At 39.8% G+C, this 16,911-nt stretch overlaps 1 protein-coding gene across 3 annotated transcripts in view; it reads right to left on the bottom strand.

Annotated features, from left to right (window-relative positions):
• INSC (INSC spindle orientation adaptor protein) overlaps nt 1–16,911 on the bottom strand; it is a 278,332-nt gene that overhangs the window by 150,850 nt on the left and 110,571 nt on the right. The window lies entirely within an intron of this gene.

The following is a 16,911-nucleotide window of genomic DNA, read 5'->3' as shown; positions in this document are numbered from 1 at the left end:
GATGACTGGCAGAAGCCCAGAAGCCTAGGATGTTAGAAACCCAAGAAATGAACCAGAATGGACTCCCCCCCCCCCCCCCCGGGCTAGAGTCCTGCCACTGCTCCTACTCCACAAGCAACTTCAATGCACAAATTTGTCAAACCCTTTATTAAAAACGATTATGTTATTTGTCCAATCTCCCCCTCCCCCCCGCCAGGAGCAGCCCTTAAGGAAGAAAGGACTGACCCTTTTATAGAAGTTTATAGAGTTAACAGAAGAGACCAGAATAGATTTGGAGGCTCATCCCCATCTGCTTTGTGACATCACACCCCCAAAATAGCCAATAAATAATTGAAGGAAAGCAAAGGAGGCAGATATATAAAGATATTCTCTGTGTTTTTAAAAGTTGCATTAGAGTATATCTACACAGCAACTTTATTTCCTAATAAATAGCGTTATTTCAAAATAACTTAGTCCACATCAGGCAGTTATTTCGAAATAATGTCAAAATACTGCCAAGCTGGAGGACTTCTTACTCCAACTCCTATAACCCTCATTGTAAGAGGAGTAAGGGAAGTCGGAGGAAGAGTGCTCTATTTCGAAATAAGTGCTGTGTGGATGCTCCCAATTTCTAAATAAGCTATTTCAAAATAAGCTACGCAATTGATGTAGTTCAATTTGAATAGTTTATTTTGAGTTAAGCTCTGCTGTACAGATGCACCCTTAACGTGTTAGCATTTAAATGGAGAAGACAAATGAGAGGCAATGAATACCCCAAAAGTTCTCAAGTGTTGGTGTAACCCTGGCAGAGCTGAAAACTTAGCTCAGCAGCAGCACCACTATAATAAGCACATAGGTGCTAATTCAGCAAAGCACATTATTAAGTTCTTTGCTGAATCAGACCCTTACTCAAGATAGTATCATTGGGAGAGTTCCTGCAATGTCAGACCACTCCAGACTTGTTCTCAACTCCCTTTTTTTCAGGCCCATTGTATCAGTTTAATCATTAGAGCCATACCATGGGCTACAATGATGATACAATATCAACAGCAGTATGCATAGAGTTCAGTTCTTACCCAACCCAGACTCCTCCCAGTCAAGCCCCATTGCACCATCAGCAAAAGGACTGATTATATGAATCACCATGATTAGTTTAAATTCAAATATGTTTGAAAGAGTCCCCTCTTTTTTTAAGCGAATATAATTACATTCAGCTTATCTTTCAAAACCTCTGTTTCTCTCTTTCTAGTTTATTCACTGCCCAGATGCCAGAGCAGTAACTATCCTAGCTAGGCCATTTCCAAGGTTAATTGTTCTCCAAATACTCTGTGTGGCCAGGCTAACATTCCTGAGTTTAATTTGTGTTTCTGTAGCACAAAGTCTCATTATAGGGAGACATCATTGTCTACTAGATAGGGCACTTACAGGAGTCAGAAAACCTGGATACCATTGCCAACTCTCCACTAATTGGCTAAAAAGTTAATTCACCTCTTGCTGCCTCCAATTCTTCTCCCAAACTTGGTCTGTCTTGTTTATGTAGATTGTAATGAAAGTGGCTGTCTCACAATTGTACAGCACTTAGCAAAACAAGATCTGATCTTCGTTGAGGCCTCTAAGTGCTACCATTATACATGAGATAAAGGAATAGGAGCAGCTAGAAATATTTGCGGGTAAGTGGAGAAGCAATTCTGAAAGGAAGCTCAGAAAGACTGGATGATAGAGGAAGTCAACAAGATTGTCATTGCTATCAGGAGAAGAGTTTTGGAATAGCCAGCCAGCAGTAAACAGCACCTCAAGCAAAGCAGTCAATACAAATTCACCAAGGAAGGACAAAGATCCAAGAAGGTCATTATCACAGATTGCGTTGGAAGGGTATTCAAGAAGTCATCAAGTCCAGCTCCTTGTCAGTACTGAAACGGGTCAAAGTACAGGCAGTCCCCGAGTTACGCGGATCCGACTTATGTCGGATCCGCAGTTACGAACGGGGCACTTCCTCTCCCTGGTCTCGAGCAGACCAGGGAGAGGAAGCAAAGCGGCGGCGGAACGCGCGGCCAGCTGACAGCCCAGACGCGTCTGGGCTGTCAGCTGGCCGCGCGTTCTGCCGCTCTGCTCTGCTCCGCTCTGCTCCCCCTCCCCCTGGTCTGCAAACCAAGGGGGGGGGGAAGCAGAGTGGAGCACGCGGCCAGCTGACAGCCCAGACGCGTCTGGGCTGTCAGCTGGCCGCGCGTTCCGCTGCTCTGCTCTACTCTGCTCCCCCTCCCCCTGGTCTGCAGACCAGGGGGACGGGGAGCAAAGCAGAGCAAAGCCACGGAGCCCGAGGGCAGCAGGATAGCCACGGCGCGTCTGGGCTGTCCCGCTGCCCCCGTGCTCCGCGGCTTTGCTCCGGACGCCTGTGGTACAGCAGCTGGGGCGCTGCCGGTTGGTCCCGTAGCACCGCTCTGGGTGCCACTGGACCAACCCAGCAGCACCCCAGCTGCTCTGCCCCAGGTGTCCCCTAGTCAGCAGCTGCTGAAAATGACCAGTGGCTGACTACAGGAAGCCCCTGCCCCGGGCTTCCTTGAATCAGCCGCTGATCAGTTTCAGCAGCAGCTGACTTGGGGATGCCTGGGGTTCTTAAGTTGAATCTGTATGTAAGTCAGAACTGGCGTCCAGATTCAGCCACTGTTGAAACTGATCAGTTTCAGCAGCGGCTGAATCTGGACGCCAGTTCCGACTTACATACAGATTCAACTTAAGAACAAACCTACAGTCCCTATCTTGTACGTAACCCGGGGACTGCCTGTAAACACACCAGTCTTGGCGGGCATTTGTCCAACATTTTCTTAAGATCCTCCAGTGACGGGGATCCCACAACCTTCCTTGAAAACCTATTCCACAGCTTAACTAGCCTTCTAGTTAGAAAGGTTCTCTTAACTATCTAACCTAAATTTCCCTGGTTTCTAATTAAGCCAATTGCTTCTTGCCCTGCCTTCAGAGGACAATTGATCACTGTATTCTTCAGCTTCAGAGGGGTAGCTGTGTTAGTCTGTAACTGGAAAATCTTAAGAAACAACAAATAGTCTAGCAGCACCTTAAATAATAACAAAAAATGTAGATGGTATCATGAGCTTTCATGGGCACAACTCAAGTCTTCAGATGAATGGAGTTAATAAAGGTCCAGTTCCAAAATAAATAGGTGATGGGGGGGGGAGAAGGAAAGGGGAAAGAAATAGTCAATTAGAGTGTTCATGCCACACGAAGCTGATAGAGAAGGTGCAAATTGTTCTTACGTACCCCTTAGGGTTTTTTTTTAAGTCATTAGGATGTGGAATGTAGAGTGCTAGCCAGGTAATGTCTTTGTCTCAAACCAGTAAATTAAGTTAAATTCCAAGGCTTCCCTGTGTATTTGGCTTGTGGAATTTGCCTGACACAACACAGCCAAGAGTTGTTCACAGAGTTGGCACTGGGGCTTATTATAGGGGTGGGTTCCTGAATGATTATAATGGAGGTGTGCTGTATGGTTAGTGGAAAGAATTTGTTTGAGTTTAGGGGATTGTCTGTAGGCAAGGATTGGCCTGGCCCCTAAGGCCTGTCATATTTGAAGACTTTGCAGTCCGCCACCTCTGTGTTCTTTTCTCAAGACAAAAGATGTCCAGTTTTTTTGGTCTATTATAGACCATAGGTTATGTTTGCTAGATCTTTAATAATTTTTGTTATTCTCCTCTGGACTGTCTCCAGTTTGCCTCCATCCTTCCTCAAGAGTGGCTCTCAGAATTAGACACAATACTCCATTTGAGGCCTCATTAAGTGGAAAGTACAATGGGACAATTCACTTCAGTATCCTTACATACAACACTGTTAATACATCCCAGAATTATATTTGCTCCTTTTCCCCCACAACTGCTTTACATCGTTGACTCCTATTCAATTTGCGATCCGCTAGAATCTTTTTCAGCACCACCACAGCAGTTATTTCACATTTTGTAATTGTACATTTAATTTTTCATCATAACTAAAGTACTTTGCTCCTTTCTTCACTGAATTTCATCTTGTTAAATTCAGACCAAATCTCCAGGCCCTTTTGAATTCTAATCTTGTCCTCCTTATTTCTTGCAAGCCCTAATAGATTGTTGTTGCTCATCAATTTTAAAAGCATATTCTCCATTTCATTATCCAGGTCATTTATGAAAATCTTGACTAATAACCGACCTGGACTGACTCCTGTGGATCCCCATTAGATACACTCTCCCAGTCTGGCAGCAACGCATAAGATAAGCACTCTTTGAAAATGTTCTTTCACGCCGTTGTGCGCTCACCTTATAACAAACTAGACCAAATACATAAATGTCCTTAATTTGCCATGTGACAATGGGGCAAAAGTCTTACTAAAAATCAATATATATCATGTCTATTTCTTTCCCCCATATGCTAGGCCAATAACCCTGTCAAAGATGGAATGTAGATTTGTTTGGCATAATTTTTTCTTCAGGAGTTAAGACTTAGAATCCACAGAGATGAGGAAGCCAACCAGTCTGGTATTTACCTACTAAAAAGTAGAGGGGTCCATGAAACTGATCATTCCCCTGAAGCATTTCATTAGTGAAGACTTTTCACCTTTTCTCTATTCACAGCAGCACTGGAGTGGGGGGAAAGAATAAAATCTTGATGACAAGAGCCTTACAGTGTAGGTACCAATTCCTAGGTTCAGAAAGTGATAGAACTAATGTACTCATGTAATGAGGACAGATGGCTTTTGTGGGGAGCCAGGGAAATGTTAAAAACGATGACAAGAATAGAGGCAACAAAGATACCTTTGTTCCCCCCTGTTAGCGAGTAGGATGAAGCAACATATCTATTTATTCCTCTTCATTTAGCAAGAGCAGCGTTTCGGTCACTCAGTGAATCTCTGATACAAATGAGTTATCCATGATTCATAAGGGTATGCAGCTCAACATTCTGTAGCACATTAAAAAGGGAACAATGGTGTTTTTCAGAAAAAAAAAGTATTCTGGAAGCAGAATATGAATTAAGACAATTATCCTTTGTTAATTATGTATGCTGTTATAATAAATTCAGTATTACTGTCCATGAAAAGAACCTGGGAAAGCAGCAAAGAGGAGCAAAGTTGTAGTGAACACCATTGTCCGCAACAATATATCAGGTTGAATAAATTAGCCTCTGACACCAAATAAACAGGTGTTTTCTATGAATATTGTATTTTGCATTAAAAATAATTATGGAATAAGTGGCTCTGGGTTTGTGTTGCTACATGTGAAAATGTATAATGGCTAGAAGCCAGGGAATGTTTTATAACTTGAAATATATTAGATTTGGCACCTTTACCTAGGGAAATCTTTAATTTAAACACTGTAAATAAAGGCAACCACTTCTTTATAAACAAATCTGAAATATATCTGATGTAAGTATACCTGACAAGTGAAAGAAGTTTAATGGTTTATTAAATGGGAGAGAGTAATACTCACTTTCTCCCACCATTTGCAATCCAGATCCAAAGTTTTCTGCTGTCCTATTTCAATACATGGATCAAGAAAAACCCTCCAGACTCCTAACCATCTAGTTTACAACTGAGGTGGCTTGGAACTTTCCAACCTGGCCAAAAGAGAAGTTGCATTATAATAGACCCAATACATATATGGCCCATTTGTAAAAAAGAATTCTTTTGAAAGGAAACAAAATAATTCAACCTCTCTGCTCTAAGGTTAGAGAGAAGGGATTGTGCAAACCATATTCTGATGGTAATGTTACAGTTCCCACAACCAATGTTCTAGAAGGAAATTATGATGACAAATACATTCTTCTACTGATGATAGCACTGACGGCATTAGCATTTCAGTACTGTTCTATTATCACCTGTAAGTTAATGAGGTTTTGTTTTGTTTTGTTTGTTTTTTTAAGTGTCTCAATCCTAATATGATGGGATATGCAGCTATATGACAGGTTAATTCTGTCAAATTCCAATTGCCAACAGTGCAGAAACTTTAATATCCATTTGTAAGGCAGGATACAAATTGGCAATTACGCAAATATGGCAAAAGCTGCAGGTGCAGTGAAAATCTCACTGGACTTTTATATTTTTTTTAAGTTTCACCAGTTACTTTGTATAGGAGTTGGTGTGCTCTGAGCTTATTTCTCTCATGAAAGTCTAACTTTGCCCTCTCCTTTCCCAATACAAGCATACACATGTCTCTTGTCACACTTATATGCATTCCATCATGGGTAATCTTTTCAGACACTGTGTAACATATAGCATGCCGTGTATAAATCCTTAGCAGCATGGCATAATTTAATGTTAGCTTTGTATTACATTCTGCTTCCTCTAATTTTTAAAAAAAATATCTATAAATACACAACCATCTATATAAAACAAATGCCAAAGCAGTGCTCCCAAAATAAGAAGGCATGAATGACTCTTAGATCAGCAAGCCCAGGGTATCTTTCAAGATGCAAAAAAATGGATAAACTGCAAGAACCATTCATGTACCCTGCCAGAGTAAATAACTGAAGAGAACACTAGGCCATAGGCCAATTAACTGTTTGGTCCCTCAAAACCCTTGACCATAAAAGAGTAGGAAAAAAAATTTGCACTGGTTTTTTCATGTTTTGCAATCGCCACCCCTCCCCCCTTTCCTGGAAATACTTATGAGTATTCCCTCTATTTTATTTATGCATGTCCAAGTAAGGACTTGGTCTCTTGATCATGTATTGTTCAGTTCTGGAACAATGGTCATGCTGCATAGAAGCTACTTGTCTGCCCTGTCTTTATACCATTCTCTGTAAGTATGAAGAGCAAGCAGTACTGCAGATGTCAGTTTACACTGCTCATGTTATTAGAGGATACACTGTCTTAGACATTCTGACATAAAAGACAGCACTTGATGTCTTAAAACTAACATATCTTCTCCTGTGTAACCAGTGTCAATTAGCTAAGCCATAACATATTTATCTGCTTGAAGTCTGAATGCTTGTCCTAACAAGCTCCCAGGAGATACCAAGACCTCTAATGATAATAGACTGATTTCTGCTAAAGCTTTAGGAGATCTAAAACCTAACTGGCTTAGATCTGTCCTGCATGTAAATAAATTGTAAAGACAATTCTGGGAGCACAATGCTGTTGTGTTTGAATGCAAGTGTGATTGTTAGTTACGTGTGGATACAAATAAGGTTAAATACTAGACATATTCCCACACGACTCAAAACTCTTTGCATAACTGCCCCTTATACTTAAAACGACAGCTTAAAAAAAAGAGGGGCAGCATGTGGCAGACACTGAATGTGCTTGACAAAGCATATGTGTGAGTGTAAGTAGATCTGGTTCGGAAAAGGCAGTGCAATCGCATGCTGGGATTGTGTGATTGCTCAGCTACGGGGAAAGAACCAGAATGCCTCACTGGTGATGTAGTCAAGATGGGAAACAAGGATCATTATGGAGAATGGAGGCATCCTTATAGTCATTTCCCAGGGACTTTGATGGGTTCCATTGCTAAGTTTGTAGCAAAAGTATCCACACTGCATAAGATCACAAAAGCAAGGAAGACTATGAGAGTGGTGGTTATAATTAGTCTAGCATTGCATGGGATAGTAGCAAGTTTTGTGTCCTCATGAGATTCTGGAGATATGGGGCCAGATTCATTCCTGCATTGACACCAGCACTGGGTCAGAGGGGAGCAACTTGTGCCTTCTCCACTGAGGAGCTACTGGGGACTAGCTCAGACCTCAGGATAAGCCTAAGGCAACTCTCAGGGCTGCCTTAAGGTGCAACTCTATAGGTGCAGCCCCTATGAGACGTTTCAGGAGTATCAAATCCCCAGACACACTGCCTCCAGCCATGCCTCCCTTGCAATGCCCACTTTGCTTGGGAGTCTGCAGAGGTGGAACTCCATTGGCATAAAGGCATCCAGCAATACAGACACTCTCCAGTCTGCTTCCACCCATGGTACATTTTGTATCATCCTAATTAGTGTGATGGAGGCAAAGCACAGTGAAAAAATCAGGCCCACAGAGTCTAGCTTTTGGGCTTCCATTCATTTAATGGAATGATTGCCCAAACCAAATTTATGGGTTCTAGAATCAGGCTACATCTAGACTGCAGGCTTCTTTTAGAAGAAGCTTTTCCAGAAGAGATCTTCCAAAAAAACTTCTGCCAGACTGCCAAAGCACATCGAAAAAGCGATCTGCTTTTTCAGCAGAATGCGTCCATTCGGTGTGGATGCTTTCTCACATGTAAGCTGTGATTACTATGGGCAGAATGGCTACCAGGGCACCTTTGCTTTTTCCTCTTTCCTCTTCTTTCAAAAGAATTCTCTCTTCCCCGTCCACACACACCTTTTTCCAAAAGAAGTCTTTCGGAAAAACGCTTCTTCCTCAGAGAAAGAGGTTTACCAATGTCAGAAAAAAACCCTCTGTTCTTTCAATTTTTTGGAAAGAATGTGATTGCAGTGTAGATGTAATTGAAGTTTTCAGAAAAATGGCCGTTTTTCAAAAAAACTCTGTAGTATAGACATACCCTAAGTGTATAAAAGCCCATTTACACACCTATATGTCAATTTAAACAATCAGATGCCATATTTTAATATCTTGCTTAAGTGCTAGTGTTTGGAAAATGGGACCCCATCTTAAAATAAAAGCTACTAATACATCAGTGCTAAGCCCGATGCATGCTTTGACCAAAGCAATAAAAAAATAGTGACTTTCACACTGACACCTGAAGTTATAGTAGAGTCACTTAGCAGCTCATCTGAAAGAACTCAGATAGACTCTGTTTTCACACATGACAAGATACACAAGAAAAATAAACATTAAGAAAGACCAGCTTCCTGTCTGATAATAAACCCCTGAAGGCAGTCAGTCTGTCTGGATGGAGAGGGGAAGTGGATGGGGACTGATTCATGCACTTATCTTGATAGTGACCAGTTCATTTCTAGCACCTTAGTCAAGGGTAGACCTCTCCCCTACACAGCTGCGAGGACATTCTCATAAAATTTGATTGAGGGAAAAAAATCTCACTGCCAGGTAAGCTGTCACAGCCCAAACAAACAAACATATCCAGTGTTCAAGTTTTCAGTGTCACTGGCAGAGTTCTGATGAGTGGAGAAAAGGGGATTTTTTTTAAATGAGGTTGGGAAGTCACCATTAGCATTCACTGCTTTTTGCAGGAGAGGGGATAAATCTCCATCTAAAACTTGTTTTAAAAGTCTAAGGAAGTACTCTGATTCACATTTCAGCATCCTTAAATCAAAGGGAAATGCCCCGGGCTCCGATAATAAAACTGATGATCATGATCTCTTACTGGCAGACCCCAGGAATTGGCACACACAAGGGTGGCTTAAGAACCATCTTTGCCCTCCTACCAACAGCACTGGAAAGCTGTGATACAGCTAGTGTGTTCAAACATTCCAAGTTTAAAGTTTAGTATTGAATGGAAGAGCTTAAAGATTTGTTTAGTATTCAATGGAAGAGCTTAAAGATTGAACAAAAGCAATTTACAAATAAGTTACACTTCACAAGTGTGGGACACGGTGCCTTTTGCTAACACTGGAGACATTCCATAGAGTTTTTAACAACCTATACCCCACCATCAATCTCAGCCTGAACTATTCTACACGAGAGATCCATTTCCTGGACACGACAGTACAAATCAGCAATGGAAAATTAGACACCACTCTCTACAGAAAACCCACTGACTCATACAGTTACTTACATGCTTCCAGCTCCCATCCAGAACACACCATACGATCCATCATCTATAGCCAAGCCCTTTGATACAACCGCATCTGCTCTAATCCCACTGACAGAGACCAGAAACTTCAGGATCTCTACCAAGCATTTATAAACCTCAACTACCCACCCAGAGAAATAAAAAAGCAAATTGAAAGAGCCAGACGAATACCTAAAAACCAACTACTTCAAGACAGACCCAAGAAAACCAACAATAGAATACCACTTGTCATCACCTACAGCCCCCAACTTAAACCTGTCCAACACATTATCAATAAAATTATCTTCCACTATTTGATCTGAGGAAGTGGGTCTAGCCCTTGAAAGCTCATCACCTACTAAACCATCTTGTTAGTCTTTAAAGTGCTACACAGTCCTGTTTTTTGTTTTGCTTACTGGGTATGTTCATTTTATTTATTTGGCTACATGGACACTGGTGGGTTGGGAAAGACATGTGCATCCAGTGTGACTATCAAATAATATTTGTTTGCATTTTTCAGACCATTTACTTAAGTCATGAGTTTTACAGTGAAATAAACTGTTTTTTTAAAATATACTGATATGTGATACAAGTCCAGAATCAAACATTTGTGCGTAGGTATGTCCAGCTGAATTTCTTACTGACAATGAAATTGAGAATTTCCCTTTACAAAAGGGGGATTACAACAGTCTGACTAGCCACTGAATCCCACGCTGCTTTACAATGATTTTTTCCATCCCTCACACGCACCAGCCTTTTCCATATGTTAGATTTTGTTCACACGATTTGTTCCTAGCCATCAAACCTTCATTTTGCTCCTGATCCGATTCCCATTCAAATTAATAGAAAAATTCACATTAACTCCAATTGTGCACATAATTTTTTTACCTTTCTACCCACCATACACACTAAAATATTTGCTTAAGAAAAGAAACAGCAAACTAATAGCTAAAGCACAATTAACAGATGCAACAGCACAAACCTTTAAGACCAGCCCTTTACAATCATTCATATATATATATATATATATATATATATATATATATATATATATATATATATATATATATATATATATATATCTTATTTACATATTCTTCATCAAAGCATATCCTAAATATTGCAAGTAACAAATACAATGAAATCATGCTGGTAACTAGATAACTAGAACATTTCTGTTAATATTAACTCCTGTGATTTATCTGGTGCATCATGCCCATTTTCTAAGGACTAATGTGAGCTGGGAAAGCCACCAGCTAACAGACACCAGGGAATTTAATGAGACTAGAAATGGGGTCAAACCAACACATTTCTTAAGGCTACTAGACTGTTTATGAAAAGAGAAAAGGCAAGAAACCCATTTACAAGGTTGTGGCATTGTTCTCTCATCTCTTTCTTAACTTGCTCATTACAGGTAATTCAACAACTGATTGTAGGATCATCCTCTCCATCCCCAGCCAGCAAATGAACCTGATTAAGGGAGATCAGGCAATTATGTCAGGAAGTCATTCCCTAGAGGGGAAAAACATGAATTAAAGGAGACAAATATTCTAGTTAACACAATACAGTATTTGTAATACATAAATATATGAGATGACAAGTAGAACAAATCATATTAAGGAATCTTTGGTGGAGAGATTTTTAAAAATAGGAGTGGAATAATGTGGGTCTTAGAAATTACAAAATGGAGAGCTATTCAAGCTGTCTCCCGGTTACAGTAAATGATAAAAAAAGTTTCGTGAACAAGCTAGTTAGGTAGCACCACAGAAACGGGTAGATAAAGTCTGGCCCATAGATACTCAGACACTGTGATATGCACATAACCCATTTTTCACATTTATCAAAGGCTCCCACATGCTGGGTTCACCACTTGAAAGATTTTAGGCTGCTGTCTGAGCAATAACAACATTTCACTGCGCATTATCTCATGTGCTTTCACAACAGTTTGCTTGTTGAAACAATTAGATAAACATTCAATCTCATAGCAACCTGCTGTAGTAGGTAAATAAGCATTTTTATTGCAATTCTACAGATAGGGAAAGAGATACAGGGTTTCCTAATAAGCCAGTAGCATACCCAAAACTGGGATCAGGAATAGTTCCTTACGCCCAGTCCCATAATCCATTCCCTAGACCACACTGCCTCTCTGGAGACTAATAGCAAGTTACCTTTTCTCTTGAAATGCTACTCAGGCGAGCAAGCTGTGTCTCTTTAACAGATTGGGATTCCTTCATGAATTCCCTCTCTGTATTAGTTTACTCTGTCTAGAGAACAGGTTTCTCTAAGGGCGCGTCCACACTGCACGCTTATTTCGGAATAAGCTATTTCGGAAGAAAAACTCCGAAATAGCTCATTTCAAAATAGTGTGTCTACACAGCAAATGCCCATAGAAATAGCACTGAGCTATTTCAAAGAGTGTCCCCCTGCATTGGAGCCTCAATCGCATTTAAAGCCCCCAGAAGCACCTCAGGGACGGCATTAGGACAGCAGTCACTTCCTGCAGTTTTTGCTGGCTGCTCTGGTGGCGCTGCAGAACCAGGACCCACTGCTCCCTGTGGAACAGCTCCTCACCTCTCTCCACACGCTTCTTATGCAAAGCCCCTCAGTGAGCAGTTTTACCTCACATCTGTTTAACTCAGTGTATGCAGCCATCTTCAGGCTAGTCTCAATTGTTCAAACAAAGCAGTAGTCCTAGTTATTAGTGTAAAATCCTGGAGCCACTGAACTCAATAGCAACACTCCAACTGTTATCATTGGGAATGCAGTCCTAGCCCTCTGATCATCCCAGGCAGTCAAGCATTATGTCACTTATATTCATTTTACAAGATGTGATAAGAGCAGCGTAACTAAGCTTGTTAAAGCCAAAAGACGCAACATTATTTTTTATATTTAATGCACGACAGTAACAATTATAGCACAGAGTTTCCTGCCAGTAGAATATTAATAGTTGGCACTTCTATACCACTTTGATCTCAGAGCATACCATGGACATTAGGCAAATCTCACAACAAGCCTATGAAGTGGCAACTGTCATCCCTGTATTACATATGGGAAAAACAGACACAGGAGGAGCTTGGGGGGACGGGAAGAAAAAGGAGTGGATTCTAGGTCTGGGTATCAAGAGTACTGTGATTTAGCTAGAACCGTGATGGTTTTGAACCAATGTTGTTCAGCTTTGCCAAGCTTAACACACAATTCATCTTTGACTAAAGTTCTACAAGCACACAAATCTTCAAAGTACAACAATTTTGCATCTTCACATATTGATAATAGCATCACAACAAAATTACCGTTAAGACAACTCATCAAGCTTTACAACACAGGTAGCTTGTGCCTTCTTGCTACTCTATTGTGTGTGCGTTCTTTCCCCTCCCCACCTCAGTCCTTTGTCACTTCTTGAAGCAGCATCAGATGCTCTCCACACTTAACACATTAGGACCAAAAGAGCTTTCCCACAATCATGCTCACTACTCTCCAACTAGAAAATACATGTAGACTACAGAAGAGCTACATTTGTGGCCCAAAAGAGACATATATGTCTGTAGTGAATTTGTGACTGAGTATCACTGTATTTTTTATTGGACTGAGAATTTAATAGGAGTTTGGAGCACACAATTGTCTCTAAATTTAGTTCTGTGATATCAAATGGGGTTTCTTCTTTCTATGTCTTCATGTTTAATGTGAGAGATCCTCTTACACATAGCAAGTCTGTTCCCAGTGCCATCATAAACAAGACCTGCTGAAAGTCTGTAAAAACATCCAGAGAGCTAAAGAAACATGTAACCCTTGATGCTACACAGATGTAAGGAATGCTTACATACTTACAATAATCATTGTGCAAGGAAGACCAAAACCAGATTTGCATTAAAGCAAAGAAGTTAAGAGGACAAATACAACTTTGTAAAACAAAATTGGGGGAGGGAGGGGGACTCTACCGTAACTATACTAAATGTATCCCAAAACTGTTTCCATGCGCCTTTGTGTTATCAAAGACCTCACAGAATAGCTGGGATAAAAAATCTATAGTGCTCCAACTAACAGAAGCATTCCACAAACTGAAAAATCAAAAGCATCTGTGTCAGGTAGTGCGTCATCTACAATGCTAGACGCACAAACAACTATGAAATATCCCACTCATGGCACAACCCCATACAGAAGTGTTCTATTTTCAGAGCAGTTTTGCAGCCCAGGAAAAGAAATGTGAATAGTTGGTGTTCAGGCCTTCCTGAAAGATGCTACAGAAAAGCAAATAAGAGGGAACTAAATGGAATCCCCACAGAGAATGTAGGGATACTTTAGAAAGGTCGTGGAGTTATTGAGGAAAGTTTGAAGTTGTGTGCTCTAAGAGTTACAGTTTGAGGCAAAGCCAGAAGACGATGGCCAGAAGAGAGGAGACCCATGTCATGAATGTTTTGTTGCTACTTCAATGTAAAACACATGTGAGGCCACCAAGGATGTTTCCAAAATGGATAAAGTGTCATGACAAACAAAATAAAATGAACGTACATTGAGTAGATACCTGACTGGCAATAAGTGATTCAGTATTTTAAATTATGATGACCACAATTTGAGAGTCATGACTTTGAGGGATAACTTTCAAAAGGATACTAAGTTCATGCTAGAGAAGTTTATCAAGTAAATCAAAGCTACTATTGCCTCATTGTTGGATAAAAAAAGAAATTATATAGAATTCCACATTTCTGGAGGTACATTTTGAAAAGGGGAGGGAGGGAATCAAATTATATCAGCCATATCAATGCTAAATTGATTACTACAAAATGTCTATGAAATGTGCTATTGTCACTGACTACAGAATTTGGAGTATATTCATGTGTTATGAAATTAAAGTTGGTATTTGGTTTAACTTTTTTAAAAGATCAATTTAACTCAAACAATCAAAAAAATGTTGAATAAAAATCTGATGAGGGGAACTGAATTAAAGCAAAAGAGAATCTTTAAGGCAATAGAATTACCTGATGAGTAAAGAGACAAAAGTAGCTAAAAATCAGGTTTAGCCATTGATGTTTTCAACTTTCATCTAATTAAATGCCGAGTATTCTTGTGATTTCTATCTACGACACAATTTCTTATGCTTCATTTCATATTACTTCTTAGGACCTCTGTGACATGTTATGTTACACAACTGGTTTTAAAATTACAGGGGTACAAGCAATGTTGCCCCTATCCTTGTCCATCCATGTGGTTAATGAAGTCATGTGCACTGAGGCATGTGTGAGTTTGCCCCACCAGTAGAAACAAAAAACCTAGCTGAAGGAGATCTACTAATCAGCTGGATGGCACTGGAATCTCTCCTTAGTGGACGCATAAGTGCCCAGCTTACAGAGAACACTGGGTACAAGTGTACCAGACAGGGTTAGTAAAAATCTTACTGTCTGGCAACTTGATACAACCGAAAGTGCAATCAGTAGAAGTGAAACACAATTATTGAATGCCCATAGGCAAAGATGCTGACCTGCACTTTAAAATCCTAAATACAGTTACCAGTTGGGACATTTGACCCATGGATGAAAATGAAAAATGTCTGTCTTGTCCAGTTTCCTCATGAATGTCAGCTAATGGAAGATCTTTTAAAATGGTTTCAACTTAGCAAAAATTTTCCTCTGGCTTCTGCTATATGCTACAATTCCAACAAAGGAGCATATATATGGAAAGCTTTTTTAAAGAAAAAGAAAAAGAAAAAAAAAGCATTATCTGGATTTAATATTTTTGTTACAGGTGGGTTGGAATGGGAAACATTTTATTCACTATAAATCAAGCTCCCTTTCTATGGCTATAAAACTCTTAGTTGGAATTGTTATCATTATAAGATAAATCAACATGAAATGAAAAAAAGATAAAAGGTCATTGAACGAGGTAGCATTAGTCACTCCGGCCATTCTATAATTGAATGGAATTCTTGTCACAAAACATAGCTGTTGTATAATTAATATAGCATCCTCTTTCCTCTGAAACACTATTTCTAGTATTTATTACAAAGTAGGCTTTTTGCAAGAAGACTTTCAGTTTTCCAGCAAACATTTTATTCCTGCATGGTATTTAAAAAACAAAGAACACCCCCAACAGCATACCACCACGATAAAACAAAAGCTGTTTAACAAAAATCAAACTATCTCAACAGACAATGGGGATTATGCAGCATTATAAGATATAAAATAAATATTCAAAATGCTAAACATTAAGATGCTTTCAGATCTAATCTAGTTTACCTGACTCACAATCTGCATGTTTCTTAGGATATATCTGTACTGCAAGCTTCTTTCAAAATAAGCTTTTCTGGAAGATATCTTCCAGAATAGCTTATTTTGAAATAGAGCGTCCATACTACAGGGAAGCCTCAAAATTAGTCCAAGGCAGACTGCCCTAATGTGGATGTGCTATCTCAAATTTAGAGCCTCAGGAAGCACTGGAGAGGAATAACTTAGAATGGCCCTAGTGAGAAACTGTTTTGACATAGCAGCAGTGGAGTGTCCACACACGCCCTCTTTTTCAGAAGAGGCATTATTCCTTGTGGAATGAAGTTTACCAGTGTCAGAAAAAGCTTTCTATTTTGATTTTCTTTCGAAATAACGCAATTGCTGTGTGGATGCTAGTATTGTTTTTACGGAATAACAGCTGTTATTCCAGAAAAATGGTGCAGGGTAGAAACACCGTTAAATTTTTTTGAAGTACTTATACAAAAATTTTTTTAAAAGCATTAAACACTCATTGCTATTTTATCCAAGGAAAAACTATATTCACTGTCAGGGATTTGGCTTTCTAATTAGCTGGACAACTACCTACGATAACTAGCTTATAAAAGGCAGGCAGCAAATATACATAGGTATTTTTGACCTGGGGGCTCAATTTTTAGACATGGGTAGAAATATTAGTTATTTAAACAAATCACTTTACCACAATAACGAATGCTATAGAAAATTTAAAAAGTATTCAGTATTTACAGTAGGTGGCTGAAATAGGTGTAAAAGCACTTGTGAGCCCTGATTCCACAAAGCACTTAAGCATCTGTTTGCATTTAAACAAGTACATAACTACTTTGCTGAAGAATGATGGAATTCAGCACATATATAAAATTGTTCATGCACTTACATATTTTCTGAATGCTTGAGGCATTCATGGAAATTAGAGGCTAGAGAGAGAGGAACAGGGCTTTAAGGGACAGCACAAGATATTTGGGGAAGGGCACAAGGAACGGAGCAATGCTATCTCAGTGAAGAGGA

Source organism: Pelodiscus sinensis, chromosome 5 (assembly GCF_052426305.1).
Source record: "Pelodiscus sinensis isolate ZL-2025 chromosome 5, ASM5242630v1, whole genome shotgun sequence".
Taxonomy (NCBI): domain Eukaryota; kingdom Metazoa; phylum Chordata; order Testudines; family Trionychidae; genus Pelodiscus; species Pelodiscus sinensis.
The sequence above is the reverse complement of the archived record's forward strand: the minus strand, read 5'-3'. Positions and strand labels throughout refer to the sequence as shown.